The sequence below is a fragment of the Crinia signifera genome, chromosome 11, assembly GCF_055691185.1.
Source record: "Crinia signifera chromosome 11, ASM5569118v1, whole genome shotgun sequence".
Lineage (NCBI taxonomy): Eukaryota > Metazoa > Chordata > Amphibia > Anura > Myobatrachidae > Crinia > Crinia signifera.
This window is the reverse complement of record NC_139227.1, coordinates 37187368-37209141: the sequence shown is the minus strand read 5'-3', so window position 1 is coordinate 37209141 and position 21774 is coordinate 37187368. Positions and strand designations below refer to the sequence as shown.

The 21774-nt window shown below is 45.4% G+C and overlaps 1 protein-coding gene and 1 long non-coding RNA gene across 3 annotated transcripts in view; one reads left to right on the top strand and one right to left on the bottom strand.

The window, feature by feature from the left end:
* The window catches only part of ZNF469 (zinc finger protein 469), a 346850-nt gene that overhangs the window by 96703 nt on the left and 228373 nt on the right, over positions 1-21774 (bottom strand). The window lies entirely within an intron of this gene.
* LOC146045911 (uncharacterized) overlaps positions 15579-21774 on the top strand; it is a 318120-nt gene continuing 311924 nt past the window's right edge. For both annotated transcript variants that reach the window (XR_014465678.1, XR_014465677.1), the window contains exons 1-2: positions 15579-15722; positions 18007-18142. This is a non-coding gene — a long non-coding RNA (uncharacterized LOC146045911). The remainder of the gene's footprint in view (positions 15723-18006; positions 18143-21774) is intronic.

Sequence of the window (21774 nt, the reverse complement as noted above, 5' to 3'; positions counted from 1 at the left end):
GCATGAATAGACGCTGTGCGTGCCCCTATTCACGGGCGACAGTGGGGACTCCCAACTGCCCCCGCCGCAAGATACTGCCGGCCCCCGGGCGGGACGCAGGAACGTCCCCAAAAACTGAGATGTTCCCGCGGCAACCGGGACAGTTGAGTGGTATGCAACCCAGTGCACTTGCAGTTGGAGATACACATAGCTCTGCATTGCTCAAGCTTGAATTCCATGTTATAAAGTGTCATAACACACAATGGGGAGTCCGCTGCCCCATTGCCAGGTAACACATCCATAATAATCGCATATAAACGAACATATGTGATTATTAAGGCAAAGGACAGCTCTTCCAATAACAGCTGACCTTTGCGATGCGACTCTGGGGCTGAACTTCCAGGTCTGAGACCCAGTAGTCCCTGTGAGCATGCGCAGAATGAAGGTGCGATCACTCACACAGCGCTGCGGAGAGAAGCACATAGGGTATTGACAGCTTTTGCAGCTGGATTGATTTAGCCTATATCGTGTCTGTCGTCCTTCCATCTGCCTGCAGCAGCCGTTGTGACCTTAGTCATGCTTGGATGCGGCTTGCTGTGCCGATAGTGCTGTTTGTGTAGTCGTGCACTGTATCTCTGCTTGCACATTGATAAGAACAACTTGAAATGCTCTCTATAAATGTGGGTGTCATGCAGGGCCGGATTAATCACGGGGCGACAGGGGCGGCCCCCACTCCAGCACTGCTGTGGCGGGTGGGTGGCAGGCAGCAGGGTCGGGCAGCGTGAGGTGGGCAGGGGATCCCTGCGGTAGCTGAGCAGTCAGCGGCGGGGTTCCTGCGGCCGATGGAAACTTGCAGCGCTACTATTTCCCGTACTCTGCAGGGACCCTGCCGCTGACTGCCTATCCACCGCAGGGACCCCGCTGCTTCCCCAGCGTTGCACGGACCCTGCTGTGGAGCTGCCCGGAACCCCACTGCCACCTGCCTCCTAAAGGGGGGGCGGCATCACAATTTAGTTTTGTTGTCCAGGGCTCCCACCGACTTTAATCTGGCCCTGGTATCATGTACACCCTGTTGTAGGCCTATGCTATTATGAGCCTCTTGTAGGAGGTGGAACATGGTTTAGTTGAAGACCTCCAGTGAACTGATGTCAGATCTATCACACATGTCACAGATAATCACAGGGTAACAGGGCTGTGATCACAGGGGTGCTCCTATGCACCCCTGAATATCAGCTATTGCCTTGACATTACCAAGCTTAAAATTCATCCAATGGGAAGTGCGCTCATCACAGAAAAATTTACGGGCCACACACGCACCTGTCTCCGACATTCACAATTCCGATTAAACTATTCAGTGATTAATGGTGTTCTATTTTGCCCAACAAAATCATTACTTCTTCCTCTTCTGACCTTCACCCTGACGGTAGCCTTTCAGGCACATTAAGTGATTTGCGGGTTTGCTTTTGATCACTGATCTCTTGAAATGAGAATTCTCTAACAACCTTGTCCTCTAACCTGTTCTCTGCCTGTCCCCCCTCCTCTACCAGAGTAGCTACACAGATTAGTTAAAAGGTACAGAAGACACAGTAGCTCTCTGTGCTCCGAGTCCCTCACACACATAGATGCCATTATATTTATCTGGCCTCACATCTCTGCCTTAATATTTTTTTTAGCAGCGGACTAAATATTTTTAACATATGCAAACATGCATGAGTTGGGCCGCTGCAGGTTCTGGGAGCGAGTTTGCTTCTGTGTACCAAGTCGGAGACAATGTCTGCTTTCTCTCCCTACAGCATCTGCCGTCACCTCGCTCTGCTTTCACTTGTATGGGGCGATAATATTGAGCCTCATTTATTTGCTTTGATTGATTTAGGTGATTCTTGTTCCGGAGAATTACTGGCTCTGGTCTCACTTCCACGCCTGCTACATTTCTCGTGATGGAATGAGGATGTCACGCTGTTCCATCATGATTATTAATGAGCTATTTGCTGAAAAGTCCTGACTTTAAGCTGACCATACATCTACAGATCGATTTGTCAGATCTGGCTGGTCGGAACAAAAACCTGGTAATGTCTGAAATACAGTTTTTGGCAGTTTTCCAGCATTTCAAAGCAAGTGGTCAACTGTCATTTGCTTTCATCCACTACCAGGTGTTGGTTCCAACCAGTCAGATCTGACAATTAATCTGTAGATGTATGGCCAGCTTTACACACAGTATAGAGGTTACGAGAGTTGGACTAATCAGACAGTACGGCAGTTTGCCCTATAATCAATGTGATGAAAAGCTTATACAAACTTATACAATCATCCAACTATTCTCCCAATATCTGGTGCACAGTGGACTCTTGTATAGATGCGTACTGCAACGCACTGCACAACTGACATCCCAATCCCCAAAGTGGAGCCACCTCATTTTAACTTTCAACTCTCAAAATGGGCAAAACCATGCTGCACTGGAGGTGGGGCAGATTAAATCTAAATCGCTATGTAAAAATAAAGCAGCCAGTATTAACTCTGCATAGAAACAAAATAACACCCAAATGTAAAGGCCCCCATACACTAGGGCGACTTGTCCTTAGGACAAGTCGCCCCCGACTTCCCCCTGAGCTTCCCCGGCTCAGGGGGGGTACAGAGCAGGGCTGCTGGTGGGAGCAGGGGGGGCTGGGGACGCTGCGGGGGACACAGGTGGCATAGAGCCGGGCAGAGGGAGCCGGGAGCTGTCAGAGCTAGAAAAAAAAGCCTATACAATGAATGGGCAGCCTGTGATTGGCTGAGCACTCTCTCAGCCAATTGCTGACTGGCTGAGAGAGCGCTCAGCCAATCACAGGCCGCCCATTCATTGTATGGGCTTTTTTTTTTTATTCAGTGCTGACAGCTCCCGGCTCCCCCTGCCCGGCTCTGTGCCGCCTGTGTCCCCCGCAGCGTCCCCAGCCCCCCCTGCTCCCTCCACCGCCGCGCCGCCCCACTAGGTCCCAAGTCGGGTGGTCGGACGTGCAGCAGGTCCGACCACCCGACGCAGATACGATGCGCACGGGACCGCGCATCGGATCTGAAAGTGCATCAAAACTAGCCGATTTTGGTCAGATTTCGGCCAGATCTGACTGATCTGGCCGAAATCTGACCAAAATCGGCTAGTGTATGGGGGCCTTAACTCTCTCTGCACATGTTACATCTGCCCCACCTGTGGTGTAGCATGGTTTTGCCCATTTTGAGAACGATCAGCGATCACGTCTGAATTAGGCCAATTTTTCTTTACATGTCCTGACTGTGTTCAGCTAAGATAATTTAGTGACCTTCTCATCCGCCCCATACACCTGTACTTCTTTGGAAGGTCATCATTTATGTGTAAATTGGTATTACTATTTATTTTTCTTTAATGAAAACAATTTGTGACTTCATTATCTGTTGGAATAGTGAGCGGTAAATGAATTTACAATATATGTAGCAATACAGAAATTGAAAACAGTGATCACATGCATTTCGTAATTAATGTTGTGGTTTTTTTTTTTTTTTTTTAATGAAATACAATAGTTTGACATTATGTATTATTACACCTTGTTGTTACCAATTTCCCTCATCTGATCATTGTGCTTTGTGTCTTTGATGTACTATTGTGTTATGATCCTTGCAAACAGCTGGTCCTTACTTTGTTTGCCTTGTACTGGCATTGGCCTGTGTTACTAACTGCATGGACTTTGGCTAGTTACTGATTCTTGCAGTCTTTGCATCCAGCAGGTCTAATGTTCACATATTAATGCACTATTATAATACACGTTGGTTAAAATACTATATTCCCGAATCTTTAAATTTCACAGTCTGTGCGGAAAATGTTTTTTTTTATTTTTTTTAGCATTTATTTAGCTCTGGCACTTCAGCTGAATATTGTGTTACTGACCAAGTTCCAATAATAACCAAACCTAATTCTGCTCTGACACACAAGCAATTGCTTTATCTCAAAGACTGCACACTTAAGCCTGGGTTATACTGGTTCACCAAAATCAGGATCACGGTCTTACTGGCGAGGACTGCAATTATACCTATGAAATGACGGATTTGCTACAACAGATTTAAAAGATTTGTGTCCATCCTGCTTCTGTGATTCCTCAGGAGTCCCATCTGCTTATCCCTCCCTAGGCTCACAAGAGACCAACACCATAAACTGGGCATTACTAATCCTGCTCAGATTACATATTCAGGTATAGCCTTGCTAGTTCCTGTCAAAATGTACTAAAGTGGGTTATATCATTTTGTTGTCCATAGATGAGGCTATTGGCTTAAGTTTCCACAATTCTGCCCAGAGCAGCCCTACATTCAGACATTTGGATGACGTAATAGATGTTAGAAATTTGAAATTGGAAACTCCTCGATTTCTTTGACGACTCAAGCTGCCTTGGCTGCAGTTTGCCGTGGAAGTCATACTTCGGTAGGGTATGCTACTGACTTGCATCCATAGAGTTCAACCTAGATTTTAATAGCTTATCCCTTGTAAAAGACAGAATATGATTCTTATTAGTATCCTTTGATGTTTTTATCCAATAAATGTTTGTCCAACCTTATTTTGAACGTATTTAATGTGTCTGCCGACACTACTTCTCCAGGAAGGGAGTTCCACAGTTTGACTGCTCTGACCGTAAAGAAATGTTTTGAGGGAACGAAATCTTCTTTCTTCTGATCTAAACTCGTGCCATCGTGTCCTAGATTCCTTTCTTGCAGTAAAAAGGGTGCTTGAAAGTTCCTTATATTGGCCCCTGATATATTTGTACATGTTGAGCATGTCCCCCGTTAAACGTCTCTTCTCTAGTGTAAATTGTCCCAAACTGCTCAATCTCTCCTCGTAAGTTAAATTCTCCATTCCCCTGATTAGCTTAGTTGCTCTTCTTTGGGTTTTTTCCAATTTTATGATGTCCTTTTATAGAACTGTCCTCCATATTCAAGGTGAGGTCTAACCAATGCCTTGTACAGTGGCATAATTACTTTTGAGTCCCTAGTTTCCATGCCCCTTTTAATACATGTTAGAATTCTGTTGGCCTTTTTTGTTGCTATGTGACATTGAGCACTGCACCCCAGCTTGTTATCTATTTGGATTCCTAAATCCTTTTCAAGTACTGAAATACCCAATGCCTCCCCACTTAGGTTGTAACTAGCACACTGGATATGCCTCCCGAGATGCATAACCTTGCATTTATCGACATTGAACCTCATCTTCCACTTTTTAGCCCACTCATCTAGCTTGTTAAGATCATTTAGTTGAAATCCTTAAATTATTTGGACAATCTTTCACAACACCAACTATATATTATATGAGGAAAAAGTCAAATTCCTGCAGTATACTGTATTACAATGAGTGAAAATGGGAGGTAGTGTCTGGCTTTAAGGTCCAAGGATATTTAATTGCATTCCTGATTTTCCTCAATAGCCTTGGTAACAACCTTTAAAGCAGCTTGATAACGGGCATAAACATGGGTAACAGCTGTTAATGCACAGAAGCCATGAAAAGTCCACAGATTTGTGTGTTATCCGGGTCGCAGGGTCAATAAGCCTTGACCCCCGATTTATTTGGCTTTTTTTTTCTGACCGGCTGAGTGGTGAAAAAGAAAATCTCTGATGGCTCGTAGCTTTAGGGCTAATTGGATAGCCCAGAGGGGATTGATTAGCTTGTGGTGATCTACATTGGCTAATTGAATTCCACCTTGTATGTGGCTTTATAAAGATGTTAATTAAAGTTCTTAGCCAATCATCTCGTTACAATATCTAAATATGGATTCTAGTAAAATTCTTTTTAAAATATCCTTTCCCAAGAGTGCAGAGTTTTAGGTTTCTGAACATCTATAGGCGATTTATCAAAAACCTTCTAGAGTTATTGCTCCTAGTATCTGACTCACTCATCTACAATTTGTGGTCAAAGTGGAGCCATCTGATTCTGAGGTGGGAGTTGCACTTTCCTGGAATTCAAGATCTAATAGGATCTTACTGTAGATCCCTGTGATCACTATTCCCATCAATAGTCATCAGCAGAGAGAAACTATTATATATAGCTAAATAAGCAGCAGTAGAAAGAAAGAAGTAATAAGGACACTGTATAGGTCATTGGTACGACCTCACCTAGAGTATTGTGTTCAGTTCTGGAGGCCATATCTCCAGAAGGATATAAATACATTAGAGACTGTACAAAGAAGAGCAACTAAAATGGTGCATGGCCTACATCACAAAACGTACCAGGAAAGACTAAAAGATCTTAATATGTATACTTTAGAGCAGAGAAGGGAAAGGGGGGACATGATAGAAACTTTCAAATATATCAAGGGCTTTAACAAGGTACAGGTGGGAGACATTCTTCACAGGAAGAGGAGCAGCAGAACACGAGGACATGCACTGAAACTAGAAGGAGGAAGATTCAGGGGAAATGTGAGGAAGAATTTTTTCACAGAAAGAGTAGTAGATAAGTGGAATAGCCTCCCAACAGAGGTGGTAGACGCAAATACAGTAGTACAATTTAAACATGCTTGGGATAAGCATATTGATATCCTTACAAAAAAATAAGGATCAAATATGGTTTGAGGAAACATGTTTAAAAAAAGGGGCAGACTAGATGGGCCAAGTGGTTCTTATCTGCCGTCAAATTCTATGTTTCTATCTCATGTATCATGTCAAGAGGCTAAAGCTATTAAAATTGCTAAGTATGATGTCATCTTAAAGCATCTTACCTTGCACCTTAGTTACTCAACTTTTCATGCCATAATCCAAGAGATTTCCGTTCTAAAGGTCCATACACACTGGGCAACTATGCCCAGCGTGTATGGACAGCGATTATGAAAATCATCGCTGCAGGGAAAGTTGCTCAGTGCATCCACACTGAGTGGCCTTCCCCCTGCCCAGCACAGACTGTGGACGGCGTTGCATAGAGGTGCGCTATGCAAAGCCGTCCTGAAAACTGCTTAGCTGCTGGTATAACCAGCAGATGAGTGGCTTTCCCAGCAATGATGCGGGAGCGCGCAACAGCACTCACCGCTCATCGTCAGGCCATACACACTGGGCGGCTTTGAGCTGAAAGCCTCTCAAACCTGCTGTTTTGAGCGACTTTTAGCTCAAAGTCGCCCAGTGTGTATGGGCCTTAAGGCTCCAGTCTAGACCACCTATTGATTCATTATTGCCGCAGCCCAGAGCCGGCCCTAACCATTTTGATGCCCATGGCAAGATTTTGTCTGGTGCCCCTTAGCACGGCGGCTAGTTCCACTAGCATCTTTCTCCCAGAACAGCCCCAGCACTGCATAGACCACAGCAGCACCTCTCACCCACAGCTGCCATTATCAAATCAAATTGGCAGCTTCCAAATCAGCCTGTGTAGACCTTTACAGTCTAGATGTATATAGAAACAGAAGAAGGGTAGCTTTATAATAAACAATATTAATAGACACCCTTTGACATTATAGAAGAGAGACTGAAAGGTGATGGATTCCGCAATTGTGGTAGGGAAGATGTCATGCATGCTCAAACAGATGACTCTCCACAGCTTTCATGAGAAGACATAGGGTGACATTTAATAGGAAGAGGTTTTTTTTTTTTCGGGAAAAAACGGCACGTTTTCACAGTTTTTCCAAAATCGCCAAGTTAATGAGATGTGAAATGCGGCAAAAAAAATTTGCCGCAAAATCGCACATTCTGAAGTGACGATTTTTAGTAATGCCGGAACTCGCATCCAGATGTTTCCCCATTACATAGTATACAAATCACATATTTAATGAGATGCAAATTCGGGAAAACATTACAAAAAATTACCACACATCTGTGCATGGTTCTATGTTAAAATATGTGTAAAAAAAAAAAAAATGGCGTGGGGTCCCCCCTCCTGAACATAACCAGCCCAAGGCTCATTGAACCGGTCCTGGTGCCAAAAATACGGGGGACCCCCAGTTTTTTTTGTCCCCCTTAATTTTTGGAAACAGGACTGGTCCAAGAGTCCGGGGCTGGTTTCAGAAATATAGGGGAACCCCTACGCTTTTTGTCCCCTGTATATTTGGAACCAGGTCCGGGTCAATGAGCCTGGGGCTGGTTATGCTCAGGAGGCGGGACCTCACGCCATTTAAAAAAAAAAATGAACAAAAAATCGCACATGTCCTCATTTTCGCCCATTTTAATGATTCAAATTCAACATTTTCATGACTAAAAATCGCACTTTATCCCACTTTTCTGGCTGGAATCCGCATCTCATTAGATATGCGCATTATGAGAAAAAATGCGAATTTAAAAAGTGCAATCATGTTCGATTTCGGAAAGTGACCAAAAATCACATCCCCATATATTTCTGTTTAAATAAAAGCAATTGCATACCTCCCAACACTCACGATTTCAGCGGGACAGTCCCGATTACCGGGTCCTGTCCCGCTGTCCCACCCGCGGCCGGAGGTGTCCCGCTGCGGGGGGGGGGGGCAGTTGGGAGCCTCCCCAATTTAACAGAATAGACGCTGTGCACATGCGCACAGCGTCTATTCCCGTCCGAAAACGGGGGCACGGCTCATTTGCATAAGCCGTGCCCCTCATTTACATAAGACGCACCCCCCTTTTGCGGCAAAGTTGGGAGGTATGCAATTGGTCACCTATTGGCTTTAAGCCCTTTGGTTCACATCTATCCACCATCTTCTTCAATGTATAGTAAACAGGAATACTGGATTATTCATCTCTAAAAGTCTTTCCATTAACGTACAGTAGACTGAATCTAGTAAGTTTCTACTATGTGAATACAACCATATTTTAGCATCTATTAATACCATTCCCCATATGACCGGACACAGCTGCAATGTTCCATGTGTCATGCAGATGGCGATATTGTACTCCAACATAGTGATGGGAAATCTAGTTCGTTTTGGTGACTAGTTCATTATGATCTAGTTCACCCAAAAGATTAGATCAGAAGATTAGTTCATCTAGTTCATTTAGTTCATTATTCCATCCCTGACTCAGAGACTGAGAGGAGTGCATGGATCTAGATGAACTAGACTAGATTATGACACACAGAGCAGGCATTGTAATACCAGCTCATTGTAGGAGTTTAGTCTTGTTAGAATGATCATATACTGTAGGTTTAATAAATCAGATTATTTTAGAAAAGCAATAAATTATACAGCACACTTATAGTGACATGTTTATTGTTTAGCTCTGCAATATTAATCCCATTGTGGTGGTTATTTTACCTTCCATAATATGCAAGTAAAATACCCAAATTCAGAGTAATTTAAAAAGTCAATTTTTTTCTGCTTTTAAAATACAGTAATTAGAAAAAAACATGTCCCCTTGCCCCAATTTAGCTGACCTTAGAGAGAGATAAAGTAGAGACTTTGCAAAGTAACCAGTTGCTGATTGGTTGCTAGGGGCAACTGCTCCACTGTATGTATCATGAAGGTTCATACATATCCATCTCTGACTGTAATGTGGAGTAAACAGAGCTACTACAGTATACTGTATAACATGCAGCAGCCAGCACTGTGTCTGTGGCTGCATACACACAATACATGTGCCTGAGCACAGCAGTGCCACACATGGTAGCTCACAGGTACTGTACAGTCTCATTATGGCTGTATAGTCAGAGATTAGTTCAGGGATCTGTATGATCAGTGAACTAATTGAACTACTGAACTATTTGCAGGACTCATGAGTCATCAGGACAATGTAGTTCATTTTGGATCCGCAGAGTCCAGACCATGTGTGAGCTCAGCACTGCCATCTTTGGCAGCTAACATGTACTGCCTCCTGTGTATTGCATGAGACTATGAGAGCTGATAACATGGCTGCTGCAGAAGCTCCTACACAGATCCCAGCAGAAGATTTAGCACAACAGTATGCTCAGGACCCAGTACCAGAAGCAGCAGCAGTAAGTGTTTGGACATCTGAACTAATCATATAATGATAGTATCACATAAAGGTGAGCAGCATGAGCACACATTCTCACTCACAGACACACCACACATAGACTTTGGCTAGGCAGTGCATATTTATATTTTATTAGATTTGTATTTGCTGGGCTTTATTGTACTTTTAACTTTAGATTCAGAAAGTAAAGATCCAGTAATGAGCCTTATGGAGCTGCTGGGCTCTGTCTGTGTTACACTGGGCTCTGTCTGTCTGTGTTACACCTCCCACTTGCTTTACTTCCTGGTGAACTAAATGAACTAATCTTTGCCAGAGCAGTGATCTGAACGATTTAGTTCACTTTGAAGATTAGTTCATTTTGAACTAATCATTCACGAACTACCCATCACTACTCCAACAACCAGCTGCATTGATCACCAGAAAACTGGGGCACTGGAATAGCTCTCTAATAACCCCCTTACTGTAGTGACATAATCTGATTGTGTGTCCCTGTGTTAGATCACCTCTCACCTCTGAAGGGTTAAACCGCTTATGATCACACAGCAACCCCTCACACTGGAGAATAACCAGCTCTGTGTGCAGTCACCCTTCATCTAACTGTAACACCTGTATCTCAGATGTGCGACTGAACCAAAAGATTCCGATAGGGAGGAAGCTCTGCGCTCAGCGTCCAACGGCTCTGTGCGCTCTCTCGTTATCAATCTAGGTTCAAATTCAGCTGCTGTATCTGAGCACACAGCCAGACATGTGCGGACTCGATGGGGAGACGAGTTCTCTATGACAGATTTATGTGCATCGTGTTGTCCATCAGGCTGTCAGTTGTTACATATCAGTTTTGCATGTTGTGTTAACCCCTTCTCAGACAGCTCAACTTCCTCTAAAATGAACAGTCGGCTATACACAAAGGTGGAACCGATTGTTTCCCAGCCTGCACATGTAGAGAAGAAAGTTTGACCTCAAATTCTTCATCTTTGTGAATATTGGTGTACCGAGCGGGCAGCAAAGTGCTGCAATGCTTAGCTTACTGCCTCATAGCACTGAGGTCTTGTGTTTGAGTCCCACCGTGTCACTGTGTGGAGTTTGTATGTTCTCACAAAGTGCGTGTGGGTTTCAGTTTACGGTACTTGTTTCCTAGCACGGCGCCAGCGATTTTAATTGCATCCATCGGGACCCAAAAAATTGCGTCGATTGCAACGCATGCAACCAAATCGCATGCGATGCGATCGACACGATTTTTTACATTGGAACCAATGTAAAATGGTCCCTGAGACCCGATTTTACATTGGCCCCAATGTAAAATGCCCCCCAGACCCCAATTTTCATTGTATGCCCCCCATTGTTAACGCCATCCCGCATTCAACGCCAACCCGAAGCGTGGCGAGCGCAGCGCTACGCGTCCTCCGACCTTTTCATACCCCCATTATCCAGATCGGCGTGGAGTTGTTTTTATATAGTGTGGCGAGTGCAGCGAGCCACCGAGCCCGAAGTGTGGCGAGGGGACGCGCATTACTTCACAGGTATTACGCGTCTGCTCGCCACGCTTCGGGCTCAATGGCTCGCTGCGCTCGCCACACTATATAAAATCAACTCCACGCCGACGTGGATAGTGGGGGTATGAAACGGTCGTAGGACGCGTACCGCAGCCCCCCCATTGGGTTGCCGTTAACAATGGGGGGGCATTTAACATACACATTACCCATTAGGGTGCCTATACAATGAAAAATCGGGGCCATTGGCCCATTTAACATTGTTCCCTATGTAAAATTGCGTTGATCGCGTAGGTCGCATCGCATGCCATTATAATGGCATGCGATGGACGCGATCAACGCGATTTTTCATAGCCAGCTAATTTAACATTGCACCCTATGTAATATCGCGTCAGTCGCATCACGTGCCATTATAATGGCATGCGATAGATGCAATCAACGCAATTTTCTCATTGCCGGCAATAAAGGCTAAAAATAGCCAAATATCACCCACGATGGGCGCTGAGCTAGGAAACAAGTACCCAGTTTACTCCTACAATCCAGAACCTGCTCTGCCAGTGTGATAGAAACAGGTTGATCTAGACCGGAACTGACGTTGCACACCCTCCGTGAAACAGCCTGGGCACGCCTGCATTTTTCCTGACACTTCCAGAAAAACATCCGGGTGACCCTTACAAACGATGACTTCCTGTCAATCTACTTGCGAACAGCTTGCAATCAGAAAAGACGCTGAATAGCCTTGTGCGTGTGTGCTATGATCCAAAAGCATGTGCAGTCGCGCGATAATTGTCTGGGCGGAGATCAAGGGGGAGATTCTCTTACATTTGTGACGAATGTATCTATTTACCGCTACTTTAACGGCACATTTGCGCGCCGTTAATGACTACCTCTTCTCCATATGCTCTGTCAATTAGGCTACCGCATTGTGTTTGCGGTATCTCACCTCTCCGCGATCCCCAGGTTGTGTCCAGTGCGCATGCGCCCGCTGTTTCATTTTCATGTCATGCGCACTGCTTGTCCGTAAGCCAGTGGGGATCTCCTGTCCGTCAGTCCGGCAGGCTCTGGCGCGCGGTGCACGGGGGTATGATATATATGATTTGGCACCTCCGCGCATTATAAAAAAAACCTATTAATGATTATTTAAATATGGCTATTCCCTGTGCTCTAACGCCCGCTCTGTAGTAAAGCAGGCTGTACAACTTTGCCACCTCAAGCTTGCGAAGTTGAACAGCCTACTTTACTTCGGCGCGGGTGTTAGAGCATACGGAATAGGAGGGAAGGCAATGCAGTCCAATGGGGAGCCGGCACCGTGACGAAACAGGAAGGAATGCGGAAGTGCGGTGATCGCGCGCCGGGAAAAAAAGAATACAGCATATGCTGTAACGGCATAGAAAAGGACCCCGGACCGCGGCGGTAAGCAATAGAGAATCTCCCCCCAAGTCTGAATAACCCAATAGACTATAGGGCAGGCAGGGACTGATGTTAATGACTGAAATATTCTCTGTAAATTTGTGCATGTTCTATAAAAATTACTTTTAATAAATAAAACTCACTGGCCACACTATGTGAACGACTGCTATACATTCATTATATTAAGGCATCAGGCCATGAGGGCATCACTTGCCATGTGAACACCTTGGATTCACCACTGTTGGAAATCCAGCTGACCTGTAAAGGGCCTTTGCTTCTGAAGGACAGAATGACAGAATAGGCCAGAAGGAAGAGGCGATAGGCCATATATAATAGCCCGCGAGGTTATGCGCACAAATTCCTGAACAGCCTGCACTTCGCGCACAAATTCCTAAACAGCCTGCACTTCGCAGGCTCTTACATATGGCCCGATGTGTCTGATCCCGGAGATGGCAGTTGGACGAATGAACTTGCAGCAGTTAGAGAAAAATCAAAGGCATTGAGTGTAGAGTGACCTGGGGCTCAGTCTGATAGCTATTATACAATCACATTCTTCACATAGAACATCTACAGGGACTCCTCAAACTCTTTCCAAAGAGCATAAGAAAAATATTGTCTTTTATATGAAGTGTCAAATTTATAATTAGGATGAATACTTCAGTGTATTAGGAGCTGGGAATTTATGCTCTTTACAGATTATGGCGGTTATTCTGGTTGATGCGCAAGGCTGCAAATTCGGAGCTTTGCGAGTCCACCAGACGCCGCCGCGTACGCTGGTATGTTAAACCTCCATTGTCAAGCTGTGGGGGAACACCAACATCATTCGGTGATGTCAGCTGCCCACTCCCGGTACCCACATCATGGGCCGATTTGCATGGGAACGCCCAGCATTTCATGGGAACGCCATGTGTAAAAACATTTCAGAAACATCTCACACAAGTATCAGATGCTAGAACAATATAAATTTGACAATAAAATGTGCAGATGAAGGCTCAGAGGCCGCCTGGTGCACATCACTGATGTACATTGTACTGAAATCAATTAACATCCAATATCTGACACATTTTTCTATGAGATAGAAAACTGCTTCCAAAACGCAGTGACACCAGCCTTATTATCATAGGCGTGCGCAGCCCATTTTCTTAGGGGCGTGTTCATCAAGCCTACTGGGAGTGTCCATCAAAGCCTACTGTGCGTGTCCATCATCGCCTACTGGGCATCAATGCTAATTAAATAGAAGGTGACTTATTTATGTATATGGGCTTCGGAATTAATCATTCCCATCTCACACACTAGAAACAGGGACAGTGCACGCCGAAGGCGCGCTGCAAAAATGTTCACTGTAATGGCCATTACACATAATGCCATTCACCGTAATGCCCATTACACATAATGCCACTCACCGTAATGCCTATCACACATATTGGCACACACAGTAATGCCCATTGCACATAATGCCACTCCCCGTAATGCCTATCACACATATTGCCACACACAGTAATGCCCATTCCACATAATGCCACCCAGCATAATGCCCATCAAACATCATGCCACACACAGTAATGTACATTCCACATTATGCCAGGGCGTAGTGACCCATATTTATATTATACAGAGTGCATTGACCCATATTTACTTTATACAGCGCGCAGTGACCAATATTCGCACGTAGTGACCCATATTCACATTACACAAAGTGAACTTACCCATATTCACATTACAGTGTAGTGACCCATATTCACATTACACAGCACAGTGACCAATATTCGCACGTAGTGACCCATAGTCACATTACAGAGTGTACTGACCTATATTCACATTACACAGCGTAGTGACCCATAGTCACATTACACAGCGCATAGTGACTAATATTCACACATAGTGACCCATAGTCACATTACACAGCGCGTAGTGACTAACATCCGCACGTAGTGACCCATAGTCACATTACACAGTGCATAGTGACTAATATCCGCACGTAGTGACCCATAGTCACATTACACAGTGCGTAGTGACTAATATTCGCACGTAGTGACCCATAGTCACATTACACAGTGCGTAGTGACTAATATTCGCACGTAGTGACCCATAGTCACATTACACAGTACGTAGTGACTAATATTCGAACGTAGTGACCCATAGTCACATTACACAGCGCATAGTGACTAATATTCGCACGTAGTGACCCATAGTCACATTACACAGTGCATAGTGGCTAATATATGTATTATATGTATACGCTAGATGTACCCTGGGGGATATAGACACAGGGAACATATATTCGCTGAGCTGCTCAGCACCTAGGCAGCCATCAGCCGCACCACTGGACCCCTGGGTGGATAACAATATAAGCAGAGACAGTACAGTTATCACACAGGGAACACGTACCTGCCGAGCAGCACAGCGCCTAGGCAGCCAAAGAAAAAAATTCTTATCCACGGCGCCACTGGTCGCCACAACAATACAGCACAGTTATCACTCAGGGAACAAATACCCGCCAAGCTGTACAGAGCCTAGGCAGCCATCAGCGGCACCACTGGTCACCGCATCAGCCAGGCAGGTACCAATACAGCAGGGACAGTAGAGTTTTCACAGTTATTCGTGGGCAGTGTTCCGCTTGCTAAGCAGCAAAAGATTGCTGCTTCGTGAGTGATCCTGAATCAGGCCCCCTGTTCCACTCACAAATCAGGCCCCCTGTTCCCCTCACTACATTTTCACACACAGCCCACTCCCTCACAATAAACGTCACACTCCCCAGTTTCTGCACTCACATTACCTTCAGGCTTCAGCCAGGAGCCAGCCTGTGAGCCTGACACATAACAGTAGGCAGGGCCACTGCACTGCAACTGCACTAGTTAACCCGGGCACAGGAAAAGGCAGGGGCGTGGCCTAATCACGGACCCCCGTGGCCACGCCCCCTTTTGAAACCTCGACTCGTGCTGCTGACTGCTGAAGGAGCCCAGCCAGGCCAGCCCAGCACAGGTACTGCTAGCCGGCCTCTGCCCCTCATTAGGAGGTGCTGCAATTGTGCCGGTTATTAGGAGGTGCCTGTGCACCCCCTATGCACACGCCTATGCTTATTATAATGATTTTCTGTCTCCAGCCTGTGCTACAGTCCGACCATTTCTCCCATTTCCCGCTCCCATTATTGTACACGTTGCGGAGCGGCCCTTTGTTGTTCAGTCAGGCTGGCATTGTTAAAATGTTTCTCCACAAAAGTATTGGGGCCACAGCTGCTGCAGGCTCAACAATGATTCAGCTTCTTCTGCACAACCGTGTTTAATACCACACACCTCCCTTGTGTCACTTGAGACACAGTGATAATTGAGCTGTGTTAATTATTATGAGGTTTAGAAAATTGTTCACACTGGAAACGTTTATTTTACTGCCTAATAAATCTCAGAGCTTTTACTTGTGCTTCAGATGTGGCTAAGTGCTTGGGAAGTTATTTATAATCATTCTAGAAGAATGCAGCCAGTGTAATAGGCAGGTATATGTAACACATGCAGGTTTCCTCAGCTTAGCTTAGTGCAGCGATGTACTGACTGCACTGACAGGCTCCTCACAAGAGAATCGTTCCATTCTAACTGTATACAATGCATAACATTGGTAAATACAGGCTAATACTTCATTATTCCTCCATACTGTAGGGGCCAGGTGCTAGACTTGACTGATACATTCTATTTTAGTTCAGAGCTTTAAAATCTGGGGATGACCGTTTCATTTTATTCCACTCCTTCTTTACACTAGCCCTCCAATACTCCAGGGGCCAGTTCTCAGTGTTAGCTTTGGTCCTCCTTACCAAAAAGGACTAGACTATTCTTCCTGTTCTTTAAGAAGCAGGTGTATGTTCCTGCCTCTCTGGTATGGTGGCGGTAGGAGCTAAGAATTTCATGGGATTTCTATTTCACCAGATACTGGAGGTGATAGCAGTTGTTGTACTCTATAAAATCTACTTGTCTGTGGACACGGCGCTCCTCCTCCTAATGAAAATGACCATCACAAAATGGCTGCCCCTAACATCAGACCGTTTTTGAGGATGCTAGAGGAGGTTGCCGCCTCCTCTAGCATCCTCAAAAAGTGTCTGCTGTAAGGGGCGGACATCTTGTGTGGGCTATTTTTCATTAGCAAGAGCTAAGAGGAGCACCGGGACCGCAGACAAGTAGATCTGTGCAGTGGGGTAGCTTTGTTTGGGGCGCCCCCCCCGCCATTAATGGGGGGGTGCCCCCCCTCTTCCCCCCCCCCCCCAGCTGCCCGTGCCCCCTCCCCCCATTGCCGCATGCTTACCTGTCTGCGCGTCCCGGCTCCCCTCCTGGCTTCAATTAATTCTATGCAGACGGACCACGATAAAATGGCCGCCCCCATACTGCAGACAGTTTCAGAGAACAGTCTGCTTTATGGGGCGGCCATTTTATCGTGGTCCGTCTCCATAGCATTGATTGAAGCCAGGAGGGGAGCCGGGACGCGTGGACAGGTAAGCATGCGGGGGATGGGGGGATTACTATAGCACCGCAGCCCCCCCGGCGCCCCCATATGCACAGCACCCCCCCGCGACCGCGGGGGCTGCGGTGCTATAGCTACGCCACTGGATCTGTGGGTCCCGGTGGCAAGCAGAGGGGTAAGGCAGGCTAGTCCCGGCAGCAGTGCAGCACATTAATAGCCCTGCTGACCCCTGGTGCCCACACTTATTCAGCGCCTCCCCTCGACCTTTGGGATCTGCAGGGTTATTGTTATGCTGCTGGGTGAGTGATGCTCAGGCGCTGGCCGGCATTAGATATGCGCAGCAAATCCCAGAATACCGCAGTTTTTAGGGCCAAATCCTGGTCCCAGGATCGGCCACCCTACCTGCATGCAATTGGCCTGTTTGAGAGGGTGGCTAGCAAGAAGCCGGTACTGATTGTATCATTAACAATTTCGCATGAACTCCCGTGGCAAACACATTGAATAATATCGTTGTGTGACGTGTAGTGGTTGTCAATATATTAAAAACTGAGCTGCATTTACAGAGGACACAGGACTGACTCCATTAACAACCCACGGGAGCAGGCATCATTAACGATACTGAGCATACAATTACAAACGAAGGACCAAAATGAGCAACATCATTTAGCGTGTTTTGGGGTGTAAGTGTCTTTTGTAATACAGATAAATATGTTTTACCTTTTTTTTGGGGGGGGGGTTTAGAAAAAAAAAAAAACCTGTTTTAAATAAATATATTCAAATGTTCTCCAGATTCTTATGCTAACACATGTCATCCCCTCCACAGGGTTGAGTCTTGTGACTCCTTGGCGTCATCGATCTACACGTATGTTAATTATAAGCAGTGATATTTTTCTCATGGCTGCATTTTTTCTATTACAAGCTCATAAATAATGCAAAGGCTTGATCTTTAAATTTAGCAGGTAAGGTCCCTGTTATTGTCAGTGGAACAGCTGGCTCTCTGAGCAGAAAGTCTTAGCCATGTACTTTATGTTGGTGAAATGTCGAAATATTCTTTGAACTTTAGAAAAAGAATTGTCTTTGTAGAAAAAAAAACATGCATGGGTTATTGCAGAGATTATTATTATTATAAAACATGGATTAGGTATACTGTAAAACATTCTCACCATTATTTTCCTAGAAGGAAAATCCCTCTATTTTGGGCAATAAAAAAAATACAGCCCGGAAAAATAGAGCAGTCATTACTGAATATGGATAGCATGGGTTGGCATTGCCTTTCTACAGCGTTGGGGTAATGATTCCAATCTGGTATTTGTATGTTCTCCCTTGTTTGCAAGGTTTTCCTTCGGGTATTTTTGCTCCTCCCATACTTTAAATTCCATCGTCTTTCCCCCCCACAACCCCACGCACGCACACCTTTCTCCCATTCATAAGTTGTTCCTACAATTTTATCCGTAACTTTAGATGTCAACGTCTGTCAGGTACATTCTTTCATTTTCCCTGAATCTACCCTTATTTATTCTCCCAACTACCTACTTACTCTTTGAGTCCCAATAACGGGTATGTTTGTACCTTGCGTGCTTGAATGGTTTACATTCTACCTCTGCTAACTCTTTCTCCTATTACTTGCCTTCATCACACCCACCTTTTCAACTTTCACCGCCTTTCTTATATTTCTCCGATTTACATACCCATCTCTCCAGTCTTCAAGAAACCATCTCTGATATTTACCCCACTGTCAATCTGCCATCCAAACTCTTTCTTTTGACTCCCAAGTACATTGCCCTAGAGACTGGTCTATGCCTGCTTACCACTTTCTGCTCTGAACACACCACTCCCCAGAAACTGCCTTGACTAAATTCCCTAACAATCTTCCTACCATTAAATCTTATATCGTTTTATTGTTACATCGGGATAGTCAAGTGTGTACCTTGCATAACTATACAATATAAGGAGCCATATAGAAATTGTGAATTAATCATTGACGTCTCCTACATGTTTTGGGAAGGGGTGCCACTACCCATGATGGTGAGGAGACAATGAAGTGCCGGCACAAAAGATATGGCAGGCACCAAGATCGGTGCATGTGCGCAAGTGCCAACTTCACTGTGCATGCGCTATACTCTGGCTTGTATGGACTGCATTGTCTGCAGCCAATAGAAGCTGGCTAAGGCTGACAATCAGGCAGGAAGTGGCTTTGTACATTAAGCCAGCTCTCTGCTAAATACAGCCCAGTCTGGCAGTCCATGAGGGAGGATACACCTCCCAATTGGACTACCTGTTCTGCAGTTGACTGGCAGGTAGGACATCCAATAGGAAGTCACAGCCAGTAACAGTGCAGTCTCTACTCACTTGCGGTGGCAAATTTTGCTGGGGGAGGCGGAATAAGATATAAGCAAAAATATGCCTGTTTTCTTGGGCCTTGACTGATGATACAGTAGCAACAGTAGTAGTAAACCAGTCACATGCACAGATGGTGTCACCTCTGTAGATACATGCAGCTCTGAAGTTACATAGGCAAATATTTGCAGAGTGCTGCATTTACTCTCTGCATCCAAATGCATTCCACCCTACACGGACTATATCGCAAACAATGGGTTGACAACACAAAATCACACATTTCCACCAAAACTCGCTGTCACGTGGCTACTTTATATGTTGCTTCATTGAAACTTTGGTCTCTATTAACACTACGCTCCAAATTGTAGAACTTCCCAGTAAATGAAACCCCTCGTGGATCACAGCTGCACTTCCATCATGAGCTGATCGGTGCTCAGCAGATAAACTCACATTGCTTAAGAGGATTTAGGGTTTTACAATTGCCAAGGTCATGTTGATCTGACAGGTTAATTGCGGTGCTACGACAATACTGAAATAAAATGTTCAAGTACAAACAATTTTCACAGAGAACATTTCACGCTTAAGATTCTTTACCATTCCGCTAGATAGGTAACATTCTCTACAGCTACAAAGCGTAACAAACATGGAACGGAATGCGGGGGGGAATAGATTGTCTGCTCTTTTCTAGTTGTCTCAAGTAATCTCTTCATTCGGGAAACAACGAGGATTCTCGTTATGTACACCAATGTTTATGTCACTTAATATATTAAATTGTAGTCCGCTTCAATGTGATTGTTACATCTAGCCTTCAGCTGTATTCTCATGCTAATGAGGCCATGACGCGGGTGCGGGGGGTGGGCAGCTGGATGTCAGCTGCCCACCCATTTCCTTCCCAGCGTGCACGCATATGTGTCTTGAAAGTCACTTATATGCGTGCATCTTCCACATCTGTCGATGGTGGGTGACCATTGAAAGATGTGGGAGGTTCCCCCTGCCCTGTGAATGGATGTTACTATGTAATATCCATTCGCAAACCCCTGCGTGCGAATAACCCTTGCAAATGGGAGGCGCCAGACAACTATTCGCAAGGCGGGGTTTGGTGTACTAGCAAGGCTGCGAATTTGGAACCAGAATAACCCGCTAAGCCTGGAGAAGTGATAAATTTAAAGGTGATAAGGCACCAGCCAATTGGCTCCTAACTGTCAAGTTACAGACTTGGTTAAAAAATGACAGGAGCTGATAGGCTGGTGCCTTATCACTTTCCACTTATCACTTCTCTGGGCTTAATCTAACTGCCCCACAGCACCACTGCTTGGGTTTGGACAGCATCAGCCTACGTTATTCTCTCCCACTACAACGGTGAATCCCAATACACCTGTGACCAGTTCATCACTCATTGCAAACCCAGGGACATATCCATAGAGAAAGCAGCATTCATTGCACAAAGTATACTGTATATCTCCGCACCTCTAAGCGCTCATGTCTGCTACATAAAGGGTTAATGAGCAGGCTCCGCACACAGTCTCATCTCACTTATCCAGGCACATCAGGGCTCAGTGACTTACACCGATTAGCAGTCATTTACAGAACTTTTAGCATAAGCGCTCTCAGACAGAAGTGGAGACTCTCTGATAGGAATCTGCACGTTTCCATCTAAATGCTGTTTTCAGCCAGGAGCGCTGCATAAAGCAGAAATCCTACATAATAGCCCATTTACCATTAAGCCAAGCTGCAGTTCTTAGTTGTGTGTGTGTGTGTGTGTGTGTGTGTGTGTGTGTGTAAACATAGAAACACAATACGGACTTTCTACAAATCATACTGGCTGGGCTGCACTAAAGATGGCTGTCCTATAGGGAACGATAAGTACATTGGGCCAGGAGTAGCAGGAGTAGAGTGCTAGAGCACAGAAAGGCCCATTTATCAATGATCGCATTTACAATGTGGAGTATTACCGCCTAGGATCGCATTGTAAAATGCGATCCTAACAGTGGGATGTATCAACCCCCGCTCGCAGGAAAGGAGCCTGTCCCTGCGATGCGCTCAGCCGGAAGCCAAGGGTGTCTGCACATGCGCCGACCCCGCTGACCGCACAGCCCCAGCAGCAGTGCAGTGTGTAGCCCATAGGCTACAATGGGCTACCGCCATCTCAGAATGGCGGTAGCCCAGGGATGTGAAGCGCTGCTGCCCAATGTTGATACATCTGCCAGCTATGCATCCCCCATAGAAACCTATGGGGGTGGCGGCCAGAGGTAGC